This window comes from Symphalangus syndactylus, chromosome 2 (genome assembly GCF_028878055.3).
Source record: "Symphalangus syndactylus isolate Jambi chromosome 2, NHGRI_mSymSyn1-v2.1_pri, whole genome shotgun sequence".
NCBI lineage: Eukaryota > Metazoa > Chordata > Mammalia > Primates > Hylobatidae > Symphalangus > Symphalangus syndactylus.
Window position 1 is genome coordinate 72,440,933 of NC_072424.2, and position 22,942 is coordinate 72,463,874.

Consider the following 22,942-nt stretch of genomic DNA (forward strand, 5'->3'; position numbering starts at 1 on the left):
TCTTTTAATGTAAAATTAAGACATTTTGTCATGGTTGGGCCATTTACTTTCAGCTTTTAAGCACATAAGCAGGTAGAAGAAACTTCTCCAACTTCTGAGGCTTTAGTAATTAGCATTTAGGGTGTCTAAACTCCTCTCCATTTCTCCAAAGTTAATGACTCTATCAGAAATTACTGGGAGGAACGGTGACTGGTCATTAAAACAGTGAGATGCCGTAAGTAAAATGAAACATAATCGCTTCTCCCATTTAAACAGAAGTAGAAAGACTCTGGTCCTTCAGCCACCGCTGTACTAACAGTATCTTTTCCAGCCATTATCTCTTAATCATTTTTAAAAATTCTGCTTCATGGATCCTTCAGCCCAGCCTCTGCTGATGCTATACAAAATGCTGGACATCACCAAGGATCTTAGTGTAAGGACGCTTTTGCCTGGTTCTGGCACTTGAGTTAAGAGATTTCTTTTAGCAATGCCCTCTGAGGCTTACTTAAAGATTTTAATCCAATTTCACAAGGAATTGTGCGTATCTAAAATCTTTAGTTGAGATCACTAGCCAGATGGCTGTGATCAAATAGGGATAATTTGTGTGGCCTTCGCTAAGATCAGCATTGCTAATGTAGGCAGAAAAAATGTAGCTGATGTCTTTGTTCACCAACTATTCACAGATCTGCGCTCTGGTTGTATCTCTACACAGCACAGTGAACTGGTGATCTCATAGGTTTTTAGATTAAATTAAATCAATTGATATTAAAATTATATTTTTTCCAGGTTAAATCAATTACTATACCCCATGATTTATTGATAGGACTTTTATTTACTTAATAAATAGGCTTTTATTAAAGTAATACTTTTTATCATATTGTATATTTTCATATTTTTTGTAATTCCGGAATGCCATGTTAAATCAAGCTTAGCCTATAGCTGCTTTCTTATATATTTTAAGTTCAGCCTAAAGGTTTCTCTGTAAATCATGAACTGAAACCTAAATAGATGTGTAAACAGACTGTAGCCTACTCTATATTTTGTTTGTATAATTATTTTTTTCAAACATTTATGAATTTTGTCCAAAAAGCACAGAAGCATACTTACCTACAGCATATTCATTCTTTTTAAAATTATATTAAAGTGTAATACCCCTAGCATCACATTGATACTATTTGTAATATATTGTGGAAATATATGTTATGTTTGATAAATTAGTTCAGCTTAAAAATTATGACTTTGACTTAAAAGAGAAATTAAAAATACATAAGTACAATGTAATCTATCAAAGACAGATTCAAAAATTTAGTGCTGAATTTTCAAGAGTACCCAATATCCATGTAAAACTGTTGAGCACTTGAAATGTAGTTAGTCCAAACTGAAATATTTGTTAAGTGTAAAAATACACATTAAATTTCAAAAACGTAGTAAAAAAACATAATTTTTTGTCTTGATTACATGATAAAATGGTAATCTTTGGGGTATACTAATAACATTTGGATATATTAAATATGTTATATTGTTAAAATTAATAATACTTGTTTCTTTTCATTTTTAATGTGGTTGCCAGACAACTTAAAATTACATATGTGACTTGTTTTGTGTTGCTTTAACACCTTGGCAAATTTAATTTTGCCTTTAACTTCAATATACATGATTTATTTGGTCTATGACTATAACCCTAGGGTTAAAGTATAGGTTACAAAAGGAGTAGTAAATTACTGACTCAGAATCATTTTCCACAAGTGAAATCAACTGAAATATTTTTATATTGCCAATACTCAAGCATTGTTGACCCATAAAAACAGTTAATTCATGTACCTCAGTTTTTTCATCCTTGATCTTATTTCTTAGATTTAAAAGCTCATTGGAGTATAACTTGTTACACTAAATAACCATGACTATCTCCTTACCTCTAGCATCCAATCTAATTATTTCTGTATCAGTACTCAAAATTCCTATTTTTATAAGAGGTTTATTTGTGTATTAGCCTGTTTTATGCTGCTAATAAAGACATACTTGAGACTGGGTAATTTATAAAGGGAAAAGGTTTAATTGACTCACAGTTCAGTAAGGTTGGGTAAGTCTCAGTAAACTTACAGTTATGGCAGAAGGGGAAGCAAACACATTCTTCTTTACATGGTGGCAGCAAGGAGAAGTGTACAGCGAAGAAGGAGGAAAGTCCATTATAAAACTATGAGATCTCATGAGAACTAACCCAAGAACAGCATGAAGGTAACCACCCCTATGATTCAATTACCTCCCATTGGGTCCCTCCCAGGACACATGAGGATTATGGGCACTACAGTTCAAGATGAGATTTGCATGGGGATACAGCCAAACCATATCAATTTGTGGGAATATATTCACACACGCACATACATATATATGCAATACCTAGCCTGTATGGTTCTCTCTATAGTTCCTCTGAAGTCCAGTTTCATAGCTAGCAGCAAAGTCCCTCTTAACAGGCTCAGAACAGTGGGAATTTTAAAACATACACAGTGACACCCTTTGATTTAATGGGGAGAAGAGTTAATCTCAACTCCTTTACTGAGTGCCCCAGAAGCTGATAATAGGGAGAGAGAATGGGAAACTTAGAAGGAAAATTGTAACTGAAGAAGTGAGGCTGTCTGGATCAGAAAGATGAGGCTAAACAGCAAAATTAAAGGACATTTCTGATACAATGTGAGCCTATGCCCAATTGTTCTTTGATCTGACTCCCCTCAGTAGGTAGTATCAACTAAAGAATTGTTTCATTCTTGGCCCAAGAATTTCTCTGAAAAAGCCGAGGAAGAGACAACAAGGAGTGTCCATGATGAAGTTGAGAATGAAAAAGAACATAGAGGTCAATAGAGCAGATAAGCCCAGGTACTGCACAGCCATTGACAGTAGCATTGCAGGATACTGGCTGGCAAACAAAGTGAACATGAGAGCAGAAAAAAAAATTAAGTTACAGATAACAGGTCTGATTATGAGTAATAATTCCCCATTCCCAGGGATTGCTAGAGAAACTCTTCAGGGAAGTTAATTATAAAAACAGCCTACGTTTCCAAAGGACGCTAGAAACACGTTGAAGTCTCATCAAGTGAGGACATAGAGACCTTTTCTGAGATATTGTAAATATGACAATTGATTATACTCTCTGGTGCTTTAGGCCAGAGAATAGACAGCACGTTAACAAAAGTTGCATTCTTATTCAGCTTTCCCTACTCACACATTTACATTCTCTCCTTAAGTTTAATTCATAGTGTCTATACTTTGGGGTCAAGCCATTCTGGTGAAATTTAGGACCCATCAGAGTCTGCTTTGGTTATAACTCATATGAAAGGCCTCTGTAAATTTCAGTAGTGTGTGTTTTGTCATATAAGTTCAGGCTTCCCTCAGGTTTATCTTTTATATGGAGACATTGTGATATATAGTTTAGATTTCAAGATAATTTTTCTGTTATTTTCCAGTGACTGTGTTGAAAAATTCTCCTTAGATCAGCTGGCCATATCTGTTTCTCATAGGTTTTAAGTGACTTGCCTTAATGACTTCTTATTCTGTGATAAAACAGCCCAGTGGAGCCGCTCAGTGGAGGATGGTCCTAGGAATGGAATTCCACTGAAATTATTCTTTGGTCTAATCTAATAGCTTGGCTTGTTTCCTGTGAGAGATACACACACTTACTTATATAGACCTTTTGTCCTCTGATCTTTGAAAAATCACCTGATTGAGGCCCTGTCCTTTTCCCGCACCCTGCTAGATGTCAAGGATAGAGTGGTAAATAGAATTTGAAAATGATATATATTAAAATGAAATTATTTAACTCCCAGTAGTAATTAGTAATTAACCTTTGCCTATGACTATGGAAATTAAAAATATAACCATTTTGTAATGCTCATTTTTTCACTGCTCATGTTGCCACATTCTAGTTTCCAATGACATGTGTCCAGATGATTATGTGGGCTTCTTGATTTCTAGCTGAAATATGTTAAACCAAGACTCCTCTGTCTTCTTCTCTTCCTCTTGTTCATTCAGAGTGGATAGTTTGAAATGTGCCAATTTGGAGGAAAAGCAAAATAATGTGATATGTGTTCTCTGATAACTCATTTCTTCATTCAATACACAATTAAGTGAAGACTATTCACCTGAACTTGATAGTCATTAATTATAACTGTGACATGCTAATTAATAAGGCCATCTTAAACACCTCTTTTTTCTTCAAAATCAATTGATATGACTCTCTTCATATCTTTCTCATTTATGTATCTTTCTAGTGAGACTGCCTAGAATGCCTAGTTCCTGCCATGATTTGCTTTCCTTAAGGATATAGAACTTTTGCTCTTAAATGGACACATCAATAGAGTAGTAAGAAGGAGAATAGATATCAAGAAGTTACTAAACTGAAAAGAGAGACCATCTGATCATGTTAGCAGTAGTGGAGATGGGGAAAGTGCTGAAACATGTTTAGAACATAGCATTGCAAAGGCTATGTTTTTGAAAAGATATATAGGATGAGGAAAAATGAATCTAAAATGGCTTGTTTAATGTGTAAGTGCTTTGCAAATTTTGTGTGTGTGTGTGAAAAAGTGTTCTAAACATTTTTTGCATGGTCTCCTGTGAAGTGCCATTGGATTAGTTGCAAATATGTGTGATTATTAACCTGTTTGTGGCCATAAAGAAACATAACACAAGTATTGGATGGAGAAATAAAATAGTTGAGAACTAAATAACTAAAGCCATCTATTCACTTATTTCTTGAAATTTGAACTTATGATGGTTATTGTTTATTTTGCAGAGCCAGATACTCTGAAATGCTTTACATGTATTATATAGATTAGCATTAATACTAACTCTATAAATTAGGCACTATTATTTTTACCTTGTTACAGATGATAAAACTAAAGCCTGGGTAGTTTAGCAATTTGTCCATATAATTTCACAGTGAGAATTAGAATAAACCTGAATATTATAGACTATAGACTGGACTAGTAATATAGAAACTCGATATCTCTATTATTAAACAGGCTGAAATGTTCCTTAAGGGCAGAGACTATCCTTTTGTTTTGGACCACATTAACAATTCACCATGAATTTTATTTTTATATTGACTTCAAAATTTTTTATTTCTGGGGTTATTTTTTACTTTGATATTTGCGGCAATCTAATTTTATATGTAGAAATTATGCTACTTAACTTTATCTGTGTTAACAGATTATTTTTTACTCCCTGTGTGGGAATTGCAAACAAGTTGATATTCTACACCAATAAAACAATTTTAATGAAGGCTGATAATTCTTCTTAAAAAGCTTAGATTTTTGATAACTTCATATCAATCTCATTAGAAGAATTGGGAGTATAATGACCGCAAATCATTTCTTTCCAAAGTCATTTTTCAGTTACATCATCATTTTTATGTTTGATCATCCTATATTATTTCCAGAAAGGGGCAATTTGGGGACAAATCTGAAATAGCATGCAAATCTTGTCATAAACTTTTTAGTGACAAAAATGTAATATTTTAAAAATAAGCATAACTAGTCAACAATTTTCAAATATTTGTTTATCACATATTTGACTTTTGAAAACTTAAAATGAAAATAACTATAGATCTCTGCAATGTGTTCAAGAACTATATATTTTATTATCATTTTAAAGAACTTCTTCTGGTTTTAAATGAGTCTTCTAGTATAGTGCTTTTCAAGCTTTGGCCTACATCAGCATCATCTGGAAGCCTTCTTAAAATGCTGACTCCTGGATCCTACCCCGAGATTCTCTCTGATTCAGGGTGTCTGAGGTGGTGTCCATGACCTTTCCTTTGTAACAGTGTCCGAGGTGACACTGCTTCTCTTTTGTGGATCACACTTTAAGGAGCTTTGCTATAGTCCACATTTAAGACTACTGAGATACCAATGTGAAATGGAGCTAAAGCAAGAAATTAATCAAAACATAAAAAAGAGCTAGATCTGTTTCCAGCCTCAATACTTCTTGTTTTGTTTATTTGTTCAAACTCCAAGCTGAAAGCCTCCCTTGAAAACAGAAAAACAAAACCAAAAGCAATACACTTCGCTTGTATAGTTTGAATAGTAAAAGATAAGCTCCATAAGTGTCTTTGCTGGAAAGTACATCCAATCAGCCTGCAGACAGAAACTGATCTGACCTATGTGATTTACCTTTTAAATCTTATTCCATTTTGGCCATCCTTTTCTCATTATATCCAAAACACACTAATAGTGTATACTAAAATTAGAAGCTGTAATAGAAAAATTGCAAAGACAGGCCATGAGAACCAGAAATCTTAAAATTGTAATTTACATTCCAGTGGGAGCCATATATGAAAAGACTTATTTTAATTTAATCCCCAGTTAGGGGTCCAGTTTTAAGAGCAAAAAAGAAACACTGAAATCAGCTCTCTATAATGTAGATTTTTAATATAGTTAGATTATAAGGAAATAACATTTTGCAAGTTTCTCAAAACTTAGGCTCCCACACAGGTTTAATTGCTATAAGCCATTAGTTGAGAACATTATTATCTGTGAAATGTATATTAAACAAAAATATGAATGGAAACAACTGTTTCAAATATCTAGAACTGTGAAATTTTCATGTAAAATATTTTTTATGAAAAGAAAGAGAAGATTAGGCTCTAATATAAGTTTTTAATTTCTCAAATTTCTCATTTGTTTTTTAGTATATTGGTGGGAACACAATATCCTGAAGATAAAAAGGAAAACCATTTTATCAAAATTCCCTTTTTGCAATTTTTTTAAAGAAGACCAAGTCAATCCAGATAGCATGATGAAAACTCAAACTAAAGTAGATAGGTCTGCTGTTTTTCTCTATTTGCCACCATTCTAGCTTCATTCTCCACCCTTTTCTATGTTGCTTTCAGCCCAAGAACCCTGAGCACCCAAAGCTCCCTTGACAGCTAGCTTTGGTTGGGTTTGGATAATGAAAGCATGGGCAATTTAAAGGAGGGGAGAGAAACTAAGCTATTTCTTCCCTGCTCCCTGCATGTTATCATATTTATCCCTGACAATCATTGCATACCTCTGTGACAATAACTTCACTAGTACTTATGCAAGATTCTAGCTTTAATGAACATGAGTATCTATTTCCCCCTTTTCCCTCCAAGCCCCTCAAGATGGTGACTGTTTCCTTGTAGTTGTTCTCTGGATATTTCAACAACTATTGCTTTATCTTTTAACCCAAAACCATTTTGTGTATTGCAGGACATTTGGCAATCCTCCTCGCCCTTATCAGAAACAAGTAGCACCCCTCACCAGTTAAAATAATTAAAAAAGAGTCTGCAGATTTTACCAAATGTCCCTTGGGGGAAAAATCCTACCTTCTCCCCTAAACCAGCTGAGAACCATTGCCATCAGCCATCTCACGATCAATAAGTATTCTATTATTTAAAGTATATTTAAATAATTGGAGTAGAATTTTGACTCATATAACAGAAAGTTATTCTTTTTTAAAATAGGAAAAATGTCAATAATGTTAGAAAAGTAAATCATGGTTAATTAAATCAGTATGGTAAGATTACAGTAGACCATGAACAATCTTTAATCTTTAAAAATGTATAGAAATAGTTTTTAATGATTTAACTATGTAATTCTCTTCATAAAACAATATTTTTAAATTAAAACATTATCTAAATAATAAATAACATTCCCAAAATGAATATATTACAAAACGAACAGAATTGTATTATATGAAATAATGTAAATTATTCTAAAGAATTTTAAGAATAGGCAACTAGCCCAAAGCATATAAGACAGCCATTATTAACATTATTTTTTTATTGTGGAAAATAAATTGTGTTAAAAATTTTTGAAAACATTTTTAAAAACATCATAAAGTGGTCATTATTAATGCTGTTCACCAAGCAATTTCGAGTTTCAACTTACTGAGCATAAGGCATGATTGCACTTCTCTGCCCCAATGAACTTAAGCCTCCACATGTAGCTTTCTTTACCCAATCAAATATGTGCAATATCATTTTTTTTCTTTTATTTTTTAGAATTATATTCTGTAATTGGCTCTCATACTTAAACACAATGACAGTAGGTATTGGTCAATCACACATATAATGATAAATAACATCAGTTAGTCATAATTACTTAGTTCAGTTCAAACATACTTCATTTTTTAATGCCCATCCTGAAATTTCAAGTTAGTGAAAACAAAGTTAACTTCTTGTTAATTCATCATTCATGATGAAGGTAGGGATAAAGCACTGCATATAATTATAAACATCTTAGATTAGATTTAATATCATATTAATTCACAGGGAAATATATTTAATCGCTTAAATAAATTAAAAGCTAATATTTGTATCATATAATTCTTAGTGCTTTAAGAAGAGTAAACTACTTTGCAATTAATTCTCTCTAAAATTATAAAATAATCCTTCAATTATTAGCTCATCTACTGTTAACCCCTGAGAATTGTGGAAACTGGAAGTATGCTAATTGTAGCATATCTGAATTTCAACTCCATATCATTTAAATCCCCATCCAGTGATTTCCTAATATTATTTCCTTTCTAATGCCATTAATTTTTAGATCATAAAATATGGTAGAATATGTAGAGTATCACGTACTTTTGTTCTCTAGCTGGTAGAAGTAATAAAAGAAAAAAACTAATATTTAAAAGTATCTGCAATATGCCAGGAAACATGAATGGGTTATTCCATGTGCAAAATCATTTAATCCTCATGTCTATACTATAGGTGTTTGTTACTATTGCTGTTTATGTGGTATTTAAAATTACAGATGGAGCAAACTCAGCTATATTACTGTATTTCCCAAATCACTACTCAGATGTATAAACAGTGGCTGCTCTTGAAGCAGCTTTTCCTTCATAGAAGGACTAGTGCGGTAGTAAAAACCATAGTCTCTTACAGTAGCTTTGAGTGTCAAAATGTAGGGAGAAGTCAGCAAGCAGAAAAGAGAGAAGGTTAGGTTTTCTTTTGGCCATAGATTTTCCAGCTCAAGGACACTGCACGTGGAATACGTAGGGAAATCATTTTGGTTCTAGTTTAGTGAATCTTTGTTTTATTGGCATGAAGTTGGACAGGAGAATGATAGCATGTCTCAAAAGGATATTTACAGGGAAATGTGAACCCTACGGAGGCAGGATTTTTAACTATGGAATTTGCTGAAATAATTTCAAGTTATCTTGTTCAAAGCATCATCCTCAAAATATTGGCTATAGCTTAGTGAAGTGTGTGTTGTTGGAAAAATCAATAAATAAATGAGACAATCAGACGCACATTTGGAAAACAGAATGAGAATGTGAGAATGAAAATTAGCGGAAAAGATACTGGAAGAAGTGACAAAACACATGCAGTTATTATATTATAATTGTGAAATTTACCTCAGTAGTAGCCCATTATTTTTGTCTAATAAAAATTATCTTATAGTATTCCCATAAAGATATAATTGTGTAAGTATGAAATGTGCATTGATTGAGGGAAACTTGTGCAGCTCTATTTGGGATACTATTATAATACTATTGTGATACAAAATGCACATTTTCATAAGAGTAATGCCAATCTCCATGCTAGAAGCAGTCCATTGGCAGTCACTGTTGTGGCTATAGTCAAGAACTTAGCACATACGAGTTTCATAAACCAGCTTTCTGGAATACGATTTATAAAACATTACTTTCTGCATTCCCGTATTTTCGTGTGTGTATGCATGTGTGTGCATCCAGTTATAGTCACTGTTGTGGCTATAGTCAACAATTTAGCATACATGAGTTTCAAAAACCAGCTTCCCAGAATATGATTTGTAAAATCTTACTTTCTGCATTTGCATATTTGTGTGTGTGTGTGTGTGTGTGTGTGTGTGTGTGTGATTAGATGAGATGTTAAAACCTCCTTAAACTTCAAAGCAGATATTTGGTTTATTACTTTTATCGTTTCTGAGCCATAATATCATATTGGTTGAAAATTAGGATTGGAGAATTATGCTTATTTTTGGAAATTAATTATTCTGTGTCAGCTTTCACTACTGTTTCTCCTCCCCTCCATTGACTTCAGTCACAAACAAGTCTTTTAAAACACTCTGCCACATTATAGCAGAATAGCCTGGTGAGTGAGGAGCTAGGAGCAGTAACAGAAACCATTAAACCTTACACAAATGATGCCAGTAAGGTTTGCCACAGCAGCAGTGCTGCATTCAATTATAAATAATAACACGACTACAAGTGCGTGCCCTGGGCTTTCAGCTGATTAAATATCATAACTATGCAAGCTCCAGTACAGAAGCATGAAAGAAAGATTTTCAGATTTTACCTAGAAACTGAAACTCTATCACTTCAGTGTTAATTGGTGTTACATTGTGCAACAATGCTGTGAACTGAAAAGGCAAGGCAAGGACTCCCTGCTGTAATGTTAAAATGGTATGCATCCATTATCAGCTTGCTAAATTATCAGTAGTTTGTACACCATCTCATCTAGTTGAAATAATGCAGGGGAACAGTAGGGGGTGAATGGGACAAATCTGCAAACTGACAAATAGATTCAGTTCATGAAGATCTGAATTGTATCTTACTATCACATATCCTACATGTTCTGGCTATAAATGATTAATAAGAGAAGAAACTTAAATGAGACTTGGTCACCAATGTTACAGGTAATGTCATATAGATGTGAGCTTTTGAAATTAAAAGGCATATGTAATATTTTGTACTATGCACATAATATACACAAATAAAAGTAAATATTCAGTGTTGTCAATACTTTTTCTTCAAGACAGAGTCTTGCTCTGTAACCCAGGCTGGTGTGCAGTGGCATGATCTCAGCTCACTGCAACCTCTGCCTCCTGGATTCAAGCAATTCTTGAGGATCCTGCCTCAGCATCCCTAGTAGCTAGGATTACAGGCACCCGCCACCACACCCAGCTAATTTTTGTATTTTCAGTAGAGACGGGGTTTCTCCATATTGGTCAGGCTGGTCTCAAACTCCTGACCTCGTAATCTGCCCTAGCCTCCCAAAGTGTTGGGATTACAGGTGTGAGCCACCCCACCCGGCCTCAATGTTGTCAATATTTATATTGAGTTGTAATGTCAGATTCCTGGGGATTGTTCTGACCAAAACAAAACAAAAAGGAGTCATAATCATTGAAATATTCATAACTCATTTTACTCTTAGCAACGGCATGAGGTAAATCATTGTCTCCAATTTACACAGGAGGAAAATGCCATTCAAGAGTTGATGTCAAGAGAGGTATACAATAAGCCAAGATGCCCATTTCTAATTCCCAATTTTGATCTCTTTGTACTGGAAAATGCTATTATTTACAAATACGTCAAAATTGAATGTAGTGGTAAAATAGATGTCTCTTTTTTCAAAGTTTCATATTTTGTTAAATTTACATGTATTTTATTATATGGAAGAAGCCCCATAATCCTTCAGGGACTTATTTCATGAAAACGTAGGTAACTAAAGTACTTGATTATCTGAACATGTTTTACCAATCTACCTTTATTGATTCAAAATAAATAGTTTGTTGGTAGTCATTAATGTTTTTAGATATGCACATGAAAAATTATTGGCTGTGATTGGTAAACTCTAAGTTGTACATACATCTGTATGTGACCTTTCACCTGATAGATTTATTAAGAGTTGTATAGCATTTTTATTGTATGTATCCTAGTGTATGGGGGAGTAATTTGTGTTAAATTATAGTGTTTTTTTAATCAAAAATAATAAGACTGTCCTAAGATTTGATAAACCCTAGAATTGTACTGGTACAATTCTGGTAGCCATCAGCAATATATGGCTACATAAATTTATTAAAAATTATGTAAAATTTATAATTCAGTTCCTTTGTCTCACTAGCTATTTACACACTGTCTAGCTGCAAGTGGCTAGTAGCTGCCAAGCTAAACATTTTCATTGGTGCAGAAACCCTACCAGACAGTGCTATTTTAGAACATAAAGAGCTCATAAGACACTGGGTTGTTTATACACTTTTTCATATAAGATATACTAGAAATACTAAATATATAATATTCATTTTAAATATAATATTTATGACTCAAATATTGCAACTATCACACAGGAAGGTTAAAATAACTTTATTTAATATAGTAAAGAATGGAGTGACAGGAACAATACAGAAGATGTCTATGAAAAATTCCTTTTATAGATTACAAGCAGTAAGAATGCAGCTGAAAAGTGAATCACTGAATTTGAAGACAGGTCCACAGATATTATCCAAACTGAAACCCAAGGAGAAATAAAAGAGTAAAAATCATCACTAGTCATTATCATAATCATCCAGACAATATAGCAGTATATCAATCTAATATCTGTGATTAGAATCTTAGAAAAATAGAGGTACAAAATAGGTCAGAAGAAATATTTGAAGTAATGTCTGAGAGTATTCAGAAAGTTATAAAAGCCAATAATTAATAGTTTCAATTAGTTCAGAGATATGTAAGAGGCAAAAACAAAAACAAAAACAAATGAATGCACAAATAAAGAAAGACATAGCACCAGAGGGTAGACAGCTTTGCAGAGAAGGAATTCCAGAAACCTACAGAGGGGTCCTCTTGAGTGATTAGAAGAATGCTGATTAGTGAGTATATTGATGGAACTACCCAAGGCCAAGGAAATAACCATCTGAAAAATTTAGGAAAACAGAGTCTGGCACTGACAAAGGGGAAGAAATAGTGCCTATTCCCACCAGGCAGGGTGGAATATCTCAAAATTCCTGGAGCAAGTATGGAGTACACAGAAACGTCTTGATTCAGTACTAGGAAATATTTAACCCTATACTAAACACTAATCTAACACTGATGAACCTTAAAAGACTATTATATTAGTCCGATTTCATGCTGCTGATACAAATATACATGAAACTGGGCAACTTACAAAAGAAGGAGATTAAACTGGACTCACAGTTCCATGTGGCTGACGAGGCCTCGTAATCATGGTGGAAGGCAAGGAGGAGCAAGTCACATCTTATATGGGTGGCAGCAGACAAAAAGAGAGAGCTTGTGGAGGGAAACTACCCTGTGTAATAGAGTGTGATCTCATGAGACTTATTTGCTATCACAAGACCAACACGGAAAGACCTGCCCTCATAATTCAATTACCTTCCACCATATTCCTCCCACAATATGTGGGAATTCAAGATGAGATTTGGACAAGGACACAGCAAAACTATATCATTCCACCCCTGGCCCCTCCCAAATCTCATGTCCTCACATTTCAAAACCAATCACACCTTCTGAGCAGTCCCCCAATGTCTTAACTCATTTCAGCATTAACTCAAAATTCTACAGTCCAAAGTCTCATCTGAGAAAATGCAAGTCCCTTCCACCTATGAGCCTGTAAAATCAAAAGCAAGTTAGTTAATTCATAGATACAATGGGGGTACAGGCATTTGGTAAATATAGCTGTTCTAAATAAGAGAAATTGGCCAAAACAAAGGGGCTACAGGCCCCATGCAAGTCTGAAATCAAGCAGGGCAGTCAAATCTTAAAGCTTCAAAATGATCTCCTTTACTCCATGTCTCACATACAGGTCATACTGATACAAAAGGTGGGTTCCCATGGTCTTGAACAGCTCTGCCCTTGTGACTTTGCAGGTTACAGCCTCTCTCCCAGCTGCTTTCACTGGCTGACAGTGAGTGTCTGCAGCTTTTCCAGGCAAAAGGTGTAAGCTGTCAGTGGATCTACCATTCTGGAGTCTGGAGAATGGTGGCCCTCTTCTCACAGCTCCATTAGGGGGTGCCCAAGTAGGGACTCTGTGTGGGGACTCTGACCCCACATTTCCTTTCCACATGCCCTAGCAGAGATTCTCCATGAGAGCCCCACCTCCACAGCAAATGTCTGCCTGAACATCCAGGCATTTCCATACACCTTCTGAAATCTAGGCGGAGGTTCCCAAACCTCAATTCTTGACTTCTGTGCACCTGAAGGCTCAACACCACTTGGAAGCTGCCAAAGCTTGAGGCTTGTGCTTTCTGAAGCCACAGCCTGAGCTGCACCTTGGCCCCTTTTAGTCAAGGCTTAAGCAGCTGAGACACAGAGCACCAAGTCCTGAGACTGCATATAGAATGGGGACTCTGGGCCTGGCCCACGAAACCTTTTTTTCCTCCTAGGCCTCCAGGCCTGTGATGGCAGGGGCTGCCAGGAAGATTGCTGCCATATCCTGGAGACATTTACCCCATCGTCTTGGGGATTAACATTCAGCTCCTCATTACTTATGCAAATTTCTGCAGGGAACTTGAATTTACCCTCAGAAAATGGAATTTTCTTTTCTCTCACAATAGTGAGGCTGCAAATTTTCTGAACTTTTATGCTCTCCTTCCCTTATAAAACTGAATGCCTTTAACAGCACCCAAGTGACCTCTTGAATGCTTTGCTGCTTAGAAATTTCTTCCACCAGATTTCCCAAATCATCTCTCTCAAGTGCAAAATTCCACAAATCTCCAGGCAGGGGCAAAATGCCACCAGTCTCTTTGCTAAAATATAGCAAGAGTCACCTTCGCTTCAATTCCCAACAAGTTCATATCACTATCATCATTTTTGTCAAAGCCATTCAACAAGTCTCTAGGAAGTTCCAAATTTTCCCACATTTTCCTGTCTTCTTCTGAGCCCTCTGAAATGTTCCCATCTCTGCTTGTTACCCAGTTCCAAAGTTGCTTCCCCATTTTCAGGTATCTTTTCAGCAACACCCCACTCTACTGGTACTAATTTACTGTATTATTTCATTTTCATGCTGCTAAGAAATACATACCCAAAACTGGGCAATTTCCAAAGAAAGAGATTTAATTGGACTCACAGTTCCACATGGCTGAGGAAGCCACACAATCATGGTGGAAGGCAAGGAAGAGCAAGTCACATTTTACATGGATGGCAGCAGGAAAAAAAGAGCACTTGTGCAGGGAAACTCCCCTTTATAATACCATCAGATCTCATGAGACTTATTAGCTATCATGAGTACAGCATGGGAAAGACCTGCCCGCATGATTCAGTTACCTCCCACTGGGTTCCTCGCACAACATGTGGGAATTCCTGATGAGATTTGGTTGGGGACACAGCCAAACCATATCAACCATTCATGTTTTCATGAAGGGATTAGAGTATCACCAAGTAACATAACTACACCATAAAACAACACTGAACAATATTTACAAGAATATAAATATTTGCACCCAATTTTTACAATTTACAATGTATGTCATCCAATAAAATATTACAAGACATGCAAAAATCCTGATAAAATGAATCCATGAATAGGAAAAAAAATCAATCAAGTGAAGTAACTCAGAAATGGAAAACCAAACATCATATATTCTCACTTATAAGTGGGAGCTAAGCTATGAGGATGCAAAGGCATAAGACTGACACAATGGACCTTGAGGTCTCAGGGAGAAAGAATGGAAAGGGGGTGATGGATGAAAGGTTACAAATAGGTTGCCATGTGTACTGCTTAGGTGTTGGGTGCACCAAAATCTCACAAATTCCCGCTAAAGAACTTACTCATGTAACGAAACACCACCTGTTCCCCAACAACCTATGGAAATTGAAAAAAAAAAAAAAAAAAAAAAAAAACGATACTGAATTGTCAAAGGTACTAGTAGGACATTAAATTTTTTCTTATTTTCAGAGTTCTGTAGAAGCATACACTGTAAAAAGATGCAAATACAACTTCTAGGGATGAAAGTACAATATATGAGAGGAAATATACACTAGATTCAATTAACAGTTTAAACATTGCAAAAAGAAAACATTAGCTAATCTGAAGACATAGTAATAGGAATTATTAAAAGTACAACATAAAAATAACACAAAGAGAAACAGTGAGCTATAAAACAACTTTATAAGTGCTAATAATATACATGTAATTGAAGTCACCAAAAGGCCAGAAAAAATATGAAGAAATAATGACTGTTTTTCAAATATGAAAGTACTATAAATCCACAAATCTAGGATGTTCAGCAAAGCTCAAGTACAAAAATCCAGAATAAAATGACACTTACACACATTATCCTCAAATCATTCAAAACAAATGATAAAGGAAAAATCTTAAAGACAGACAGAAAAAAGACACATTACATACAAAGAGAAGAAAAAGATAAGATTGATAGTAGATGGCTCATTGTAAACAATCAAGCAAGAAAATACATTCTTGTAGGGTACTAAAAGGAGAAATATTAATGTATCCCAAGCCATTAATCTTCCTCCTAGGTAGTGAACAGAAATAATAGTAAATGGCCAAACACAAAACTATACATGTTTACAGAAAACTTGGTCATAATTGAAAAAAAAACCTGGAAATACATCAACTCCCAGTCTGGTGAATAGATGAGCAATATTTACTACAACTATCCATATAATAGAATGCTATCCAGTGATATAAAAGAAGGAACGAGTGATACATGGCACAACACAGATCAAATACAGATACATTGTTACGTGAAATAAACCAGACTAAAGAAGGCTACAGGCTGGGTGCAGTGGCACACATGTATAATCCCAGACTTTAGGAGACCAAGGTGGAAGGATCACTTGAGCTCAGGAGTTTGAAACCAGCCTGGTCTCAAACATAGCAAGACCTGTCTTCTCTTTCCCTTTCCCTTTCCCCCTTCCCTTTCCTTTTTTCTTTTCAGAAACCTAAAATACTACATACTAAATGACTCTATGTGATTTTTTGTGAAATTATAATTATGACAGAAAACAGATTAGTGGTTGCCAGGCAGGGACTTGGGGTGGACGTGGAGATTGATCATAAAGGAATATAAAGGAACTTTTGGGGTGAAGGAAATATTATGGAACTTGATTTAAATTATGTTTGTATGATGTACCTTTTTTCAGAACTCAGAGAATATACATATAAAAATGGCAAAATTTACTATGTGACTTTTATAACTTAAGCCTGACTTAAAAAATATTGCTCCTATTGCCTTCTCAAAATATCTGTAAGAAACAAGTGGAGTAATTTATATTAAAGCAATTTTCATACTTCAAAACATTATGTAATATAAGCATCAGTATAATAAAAATTGCCATAGGCTTTGGAAAAAAATATCAGAGTACTAATTTGATTGATGCTAGAATATGATTCTGACACTCTTTGAGCTTCAGTTTCCACTTCTCTGTTACTACAGATGTTTGTATGAGAATCAGATGAGGTGATGCCTGGATATAGCCAGGGTGTATCTGAGACTCAGTGACTCCAATGCATGACACATTATTGTTGCTATTTCTGCTGCTACTATTATTATTGCTGTTGCTGCCAGGAGGCCTGTCAATAAACTAAATTTATAAACTAAAGTTTATAAAATAATATATTTATCAGGCTTTATGGTAGGCCTACATTTTAAAGGCTTATTAATATAGAGAGAACATTTTTGATACATGAAATAGAAACTGGTTTGAAGAACTTTGGCAGCTGTAAGTCAGGACTAAGTTAATAGCCAGGATAAAAAAACCTGGGACAATTCAAAGAGAGAGAGTTTTTTCTGTGTGTTTCTGTATCATTTTATGCTTACCTTCATAAAATCATTAATACTCAGTTTTGGGGTTACATTTGTCGGTTTTTGTCTTTAGTCTGTTCATGACTTGTGGGGAGAAAACACATTCATTTGCTTGCTATTTCTTTATTCTTTACATTCACAGAGGAAATCCCGTGCCTACCACTTAATAGAAACTCGAGAAATACAAGCTGAGTGACAAGGAATCATGTCCAAGACTTTTTTCAGCTATATGACTGTTTTAATAAATTATGATATCTCTAAGACACACAAAAAAGTCATCTGTAGTCATCTAAAAGGATATTTGATCTTTTTAAAAAACTACTGAAAATCACAATAGAACCGTAGCGTGATAATTTAGGGTTAGATTACCCGTCTTTCTTTAATTCTTCACACTTTCATGTAATTATTCCTCTTTATTCTATTGATGGAGGTTCATACATTTCAAAAATTTATTTTGCTATATATAAAATATTTATTTAAGTTGTTCTAATATATAATATATTTTAATGAAGTAAACTTCTAATTTATTATCTTCCAAATTAACCTTTTTCCAGCAAATTAATTTTTCTGGCAATTGATCAAAACCGATAGTCCTTTTATGTAAAATGGCAGCTCTGAAATATTATTTTTTCTCATTGGAAAAATCTTTTTAGTTGACAATCCTAAGATGCATTACATATTCTAAATAAAGAACGGTACAAACTAATTAAAAATAATATTTTCTTCAACCTAGATATAACCCTATTAACTTTAGCATGCATCTTAAGCGTCTATGTTTAGAAGTCTTATATTTCTATTAACTTACTTTTAAAATTTATAAATGAAATATATTTGGTGGAGAAAAGTTGTCAATAAAAATAAACAAATATATAGAGGGTAAGATTAGCTATAATGCCATGTACCTCCTCCAACTACTGCTAACAGGTTAGCATGCAGCTTTCCAGCTATCACCTATGTATATACATACACACACACACACACACACACACGACATATTTACACACACACACACACATATATATCATATATATGAAAAAAAGAGAAAGTGTGTGTGAGAGAGAGAGGGAGACAGAGACTATGGAATACTTGTAAAAAATGTAGACGCTCCTAAAATAGGCAATGCGCAAAATGCTGTTATTAAATGAGGAAAATCAAACCTTTGTGCCAATTCACATTGAAAACTTCCCAAACACCTGGAAACTTTACCTCCAGTTCACTACATATCAGCTTGATGCCATATTTTAGCTGCTACTTTACATTATAATGACATGGTAAGGAAGAGTCAAAACTGTTGTTTCCCTGCTGACGATCTAATCAATATACACCTGTTTTCTGCTGGGAAAACTGCAGCCGTAGATGTGGTGGCTTTTTAACCTGAAAAACGATGACAAAGTAGCATGCTGAAAACACATGAATTTGACAAACTTTCACATACTGTTTTCAAATTGAATACAAGCAGTGGGATGCTGGCATAGGTGACGATTTCCATGATGACAGAGTATGATGCATCAGATAAAAGTTACAATCATTCATGAAAAAGGAGAGGAAACTCAGTCATGAGAAAATACTATAGAATATATACTTAATGTTTTCTAATATTCTTCAAATGTATTTCATTTTAATATATAAAAGTTTTTTTTCTAAAAGCAACATGGTTAAGTCAACACTATACATAGAAGTAGGAGTATAGAGGACACATTCGACTTTTTCATGAATTATGTGTATTAATACATTTCAGACACAATAAAAAGCTCTGAATATGATGTTTTGGGCAGTTGTTTCCATTTTCTTTGAAATTAGTTGTTTTGCAGTACACATGTAAAGATAAGCTATGTCTGAATGTAAGTACACCACCAATTAATATTCCTCCAAATTGGGATGTATTATCTACCCCTTTGGCCAATTTCATGCAAAATTGAACAAATTAGCCACATGATCAAATTTCTTTCCTACTTAGAACAACCAAAATTAACACAGCCAAAAACAATATTTACTTTTTGATCAATTCGATTTTGTCATTTATTGAGTATACTTTTAAAGAAAGTATTTTATATTTGTGGTGAAGATAAATCCAATTGCAATTTAGAAACTATGCAAAATTACCATTTGTATTAGCAAGTATAAATATGCCTCCTTATTAATTATTAAAAATAAAGTTAAAACCTTTCTATATTTATCTACCAATACACTTATTGATTTATTAGCCAGTTATTATTTTTCACATGTGCTCATACAAAAATAATGTTTGTCTTCTAGCTCTAATTAAGAAATGTTGATATAAAAATAACCTAAAAAAACTATTGCATTTTGAGAGAAAATTACATTTTAACTGGAAATCGTCTAGAGATTATAATTTTCAACCACTTATTTTCTGGAAAAATAGCACAGTTTTTCTAGATCTTCTCTATCTTGTTTGTTTTATAGATAATATTATAATATGAAATTTAGTTGTTATTTATACTATTTAGATACAACTGTATTAAAGAATAAATGAGTTCTGAATATGATGCTAAAGATTCCAATGACACATTTCTGTTTATAACAGGAAATCTTAAATGATACCGTAACAATAAGAAAAAACGAATGAGATTAAAGTGTTAGCTTTTTTTAAAAAAGTTGAAGAATGTAATAAAATTAATCAATCACCCAGTGGAAGTTTTAAGAGATACAAGTCCAAATATTTTTTCTGTTCCCAACAGCCAATAGACCACCTCAGTCATTTGCAATGTATAATCTGTTATTTACCGAGAGAGCAATTAATTATGCTGTTGAATTGCCCCTCATTGCTTATGTCTCAACTCCAAGTTTACCAACTTATAAACTTTCTCCCCCTTCGCTTGTTCAAGTATTTTTGTCTTATTTAAAATCAGTCTTGTTTATTTGTTTATCTTTGGTTTTGTTGAGTTTTTTGACTTCTTAAAATAGAATAGAAGAATATTTAAAGAATTAGCTATCTGATTCACTGCTATTTTCAACATTTCACAAACAGCGCATGATGTATATTACATTCTAAGTTAATACAAGTGTTTACTGGAATAAAATAATAAATGAACATATGAGTTATCTAAATTAATTGAGTGTTTAATTGACTCACATTGCCCACACTATATAAGGTCTATTTTGACTTTTATTGGGACATTTTATATGACACGTTGTCAATAATAAGAATACTGTCAAAATGTAGTCCAAATCTCTAGGTCCACTAAGAAGTTCCAGTCAATCTTGCTGACAAGAGAGATATTTATCTTTACTTCTTTTCCCTAGTGGAACTTACTTAGTGACACAGAACAAAACGGCAATTTCAGACTTGGATATTCATCTGTTTGTTAATGCTTGCTCTCCTTGAATATAGCAGAGAGTCCCCTACAGTAGTATATTGTTGCTGCTATGGTAACAACAGTAGTCGAATCTAACATGAGAATTATAGATTCTTAATGCAGTACAGAAGAAAATCTCATATAAACAAAATTACTCTTGCAAATACTTTATGAATCCCTAAGAATTGCATCTTTATTTACCCCCTCATGATAAATCCAACTCAGCTGGTTTTCCTTCTAGTTTTAAACAGATCATTATGTCTTCAGTCAATTTTCAACATTAGAAATGCATTTGGTGTTTTATCATATTTACATTATCAGAGGACATAAAAGTAATATTATAGTCTCAAATCTTAAGCTCACGTCTGGGGATACCTTAATTGAATGAAAAAGTGAGGATAAATGCCTGCACAGCTAAACTTACTGTCTCTTTCTCAGGAATAGAATTCAACTCAACTTGAACACATTAAGGCCCCTTTAAGGACAGCTCCAAAGGGTGTAGGCATTAAGCTGTTCTTGCCTTGAGTTCAAAGAATTATTATGAAATGGAAGAACACACCAATAGCAGCTCATGTAGAACTACCCTTGATGCTCCTCCTGTCTGTGTTAATTCTGATATATTTAGTTGGCCAGCCAGTGCTTGACTTGTGTTTAGTCCATCTCTACTTTCTTGAATCCCAGCTGTGTAGGGATCTGACTCTGCCAAAGCCTGGTCTACACCATCTGCTCTGACTGACTGCCAGGATTCCTGGCTGCCCTGACATGCTTAGAGAGACATTCTGTTTTTTATCCTTTTTTTTTCCCTCCTGTGAATACTTGAGGCTTCCAAATAAGTGACCACTGGATAAAGTAATGTATTACGGTGTCCTAGTGATAGACAACAGTAAATTCAACACAGTCACATGTATTCATACATTCCTCACATGCACCTATTAGGGGTTATCATTTTTTTCCCCATACCAATACTCAAAGAAGAGAGAAATGCCTTTATGAAATAAAGGAAGCATCCAATCCAAAATTGCACTTTGACATACGTATATACATATATATACATATATATCAAATACATATGTATATACATATTTTTCTTTTTTATTTCTGTGAGTTTTAAGATGATGACAATTAATTTTTCAAAAGCTTTTTTGCATTTAAATTCATTGATCTTAATGATTTCCATCAAATAATATTGAGAAAGCATACTGTGACAGTGAATATTGACTGTCAACCTGATTGGATTGAAGGAAGCAAAGTGTTGTTCCTGGGCATGTCTGTGAGGGTGTTGCCAAAGGAGATTAACATTTGAGTCAGTGGACTGGGAAAGGCAGACTCACCCTCAATCTGGGTGGGCATAATCTAATCAGCTGCCAGCGTGGCTAGAATAAAAGCAGGCAGAAGAACGTGGAAATAATAGATTGGCTTAGCCTCCAAGCCTATATCTTTCTTGCTTGCTGGATGCTTCCTGCCCTCGAACATTGGACTCCAAGTTCTTCAGCTTTGGGACTCAGAATAAATTCCTTGCTCCTCAGTTTGCAGAACGCCTATTGTGAGATCTCACCTTGTGATCATGTGTGTTAATACTCCTTAATAAACTCCCCTTTATATATTCATCTATCCTGTTAATTCTGCCCCTCTAGAGAACCCTGACTAATGCACATACTAAATTATGAAAGAAATAAAAAAGTTACAAACTACATATTTTTATTAAAAATTGTACATGCATATGCATCTTAGATCATATTATATATAATGTTCTATTTGTATGTAATTGGATCTTATTCTACAAAGAGTTCTCTGATAAGAATATTTAAAACACATAGATTTTGGATTGGAAGACTCTCAAAAGCTAATAGCGATTATCCACTAACTGGTAGATTTGTTGTTAATTTATCACATGAACTCCATTGATTAATAATTAAATATTACTAAACCTTATTTTATTTACTCTTAAGGAATTTTTTAACTAGCAATAATTTTATAGCAATTAAATTACATAGACACAATGTGAGAACAAACAGTTATAAGTAGGCATAAAGTTAAACATACACTGTTGTATTTTTAAAAAGTTACTGGTTAATATTATGATCGACTGCAACATTTATAGTTATGCAAACTAACAGAAGAGTATTCACATATTATGCTTCAGTAATCAAATAA

At 34.0% G+C, this 22,942-nt stretch overlaps 1 long non-coding RNA gene across 1 annotated transcript in view; it reads right to left on the minus strand.

The window, feature by feature from the left end:
- Positions 1–20,870, minus strand: part of LOC129470986 (uncharacterized) — an 81,430-nt gene extending 60,560 nt beyond the window's left edge. Inside the window, exons 1-2 of the long non-coding RNA XR_008653455.2 lie at positions 20,746–20,870; positions 18,797–18,845 (exon numbers count right to left, since the gene is read on the minus strand). This is a non-coding gene — a long non-coding RNA (uncharacterized lncRNA). The remainder of the gene's footprint in view (positions 1–18,796; positions 18,846–20,745) is intronic.
- Between the last annotated feature and the right edge of the window lie 2,072 nt (positions 20,871–22,942).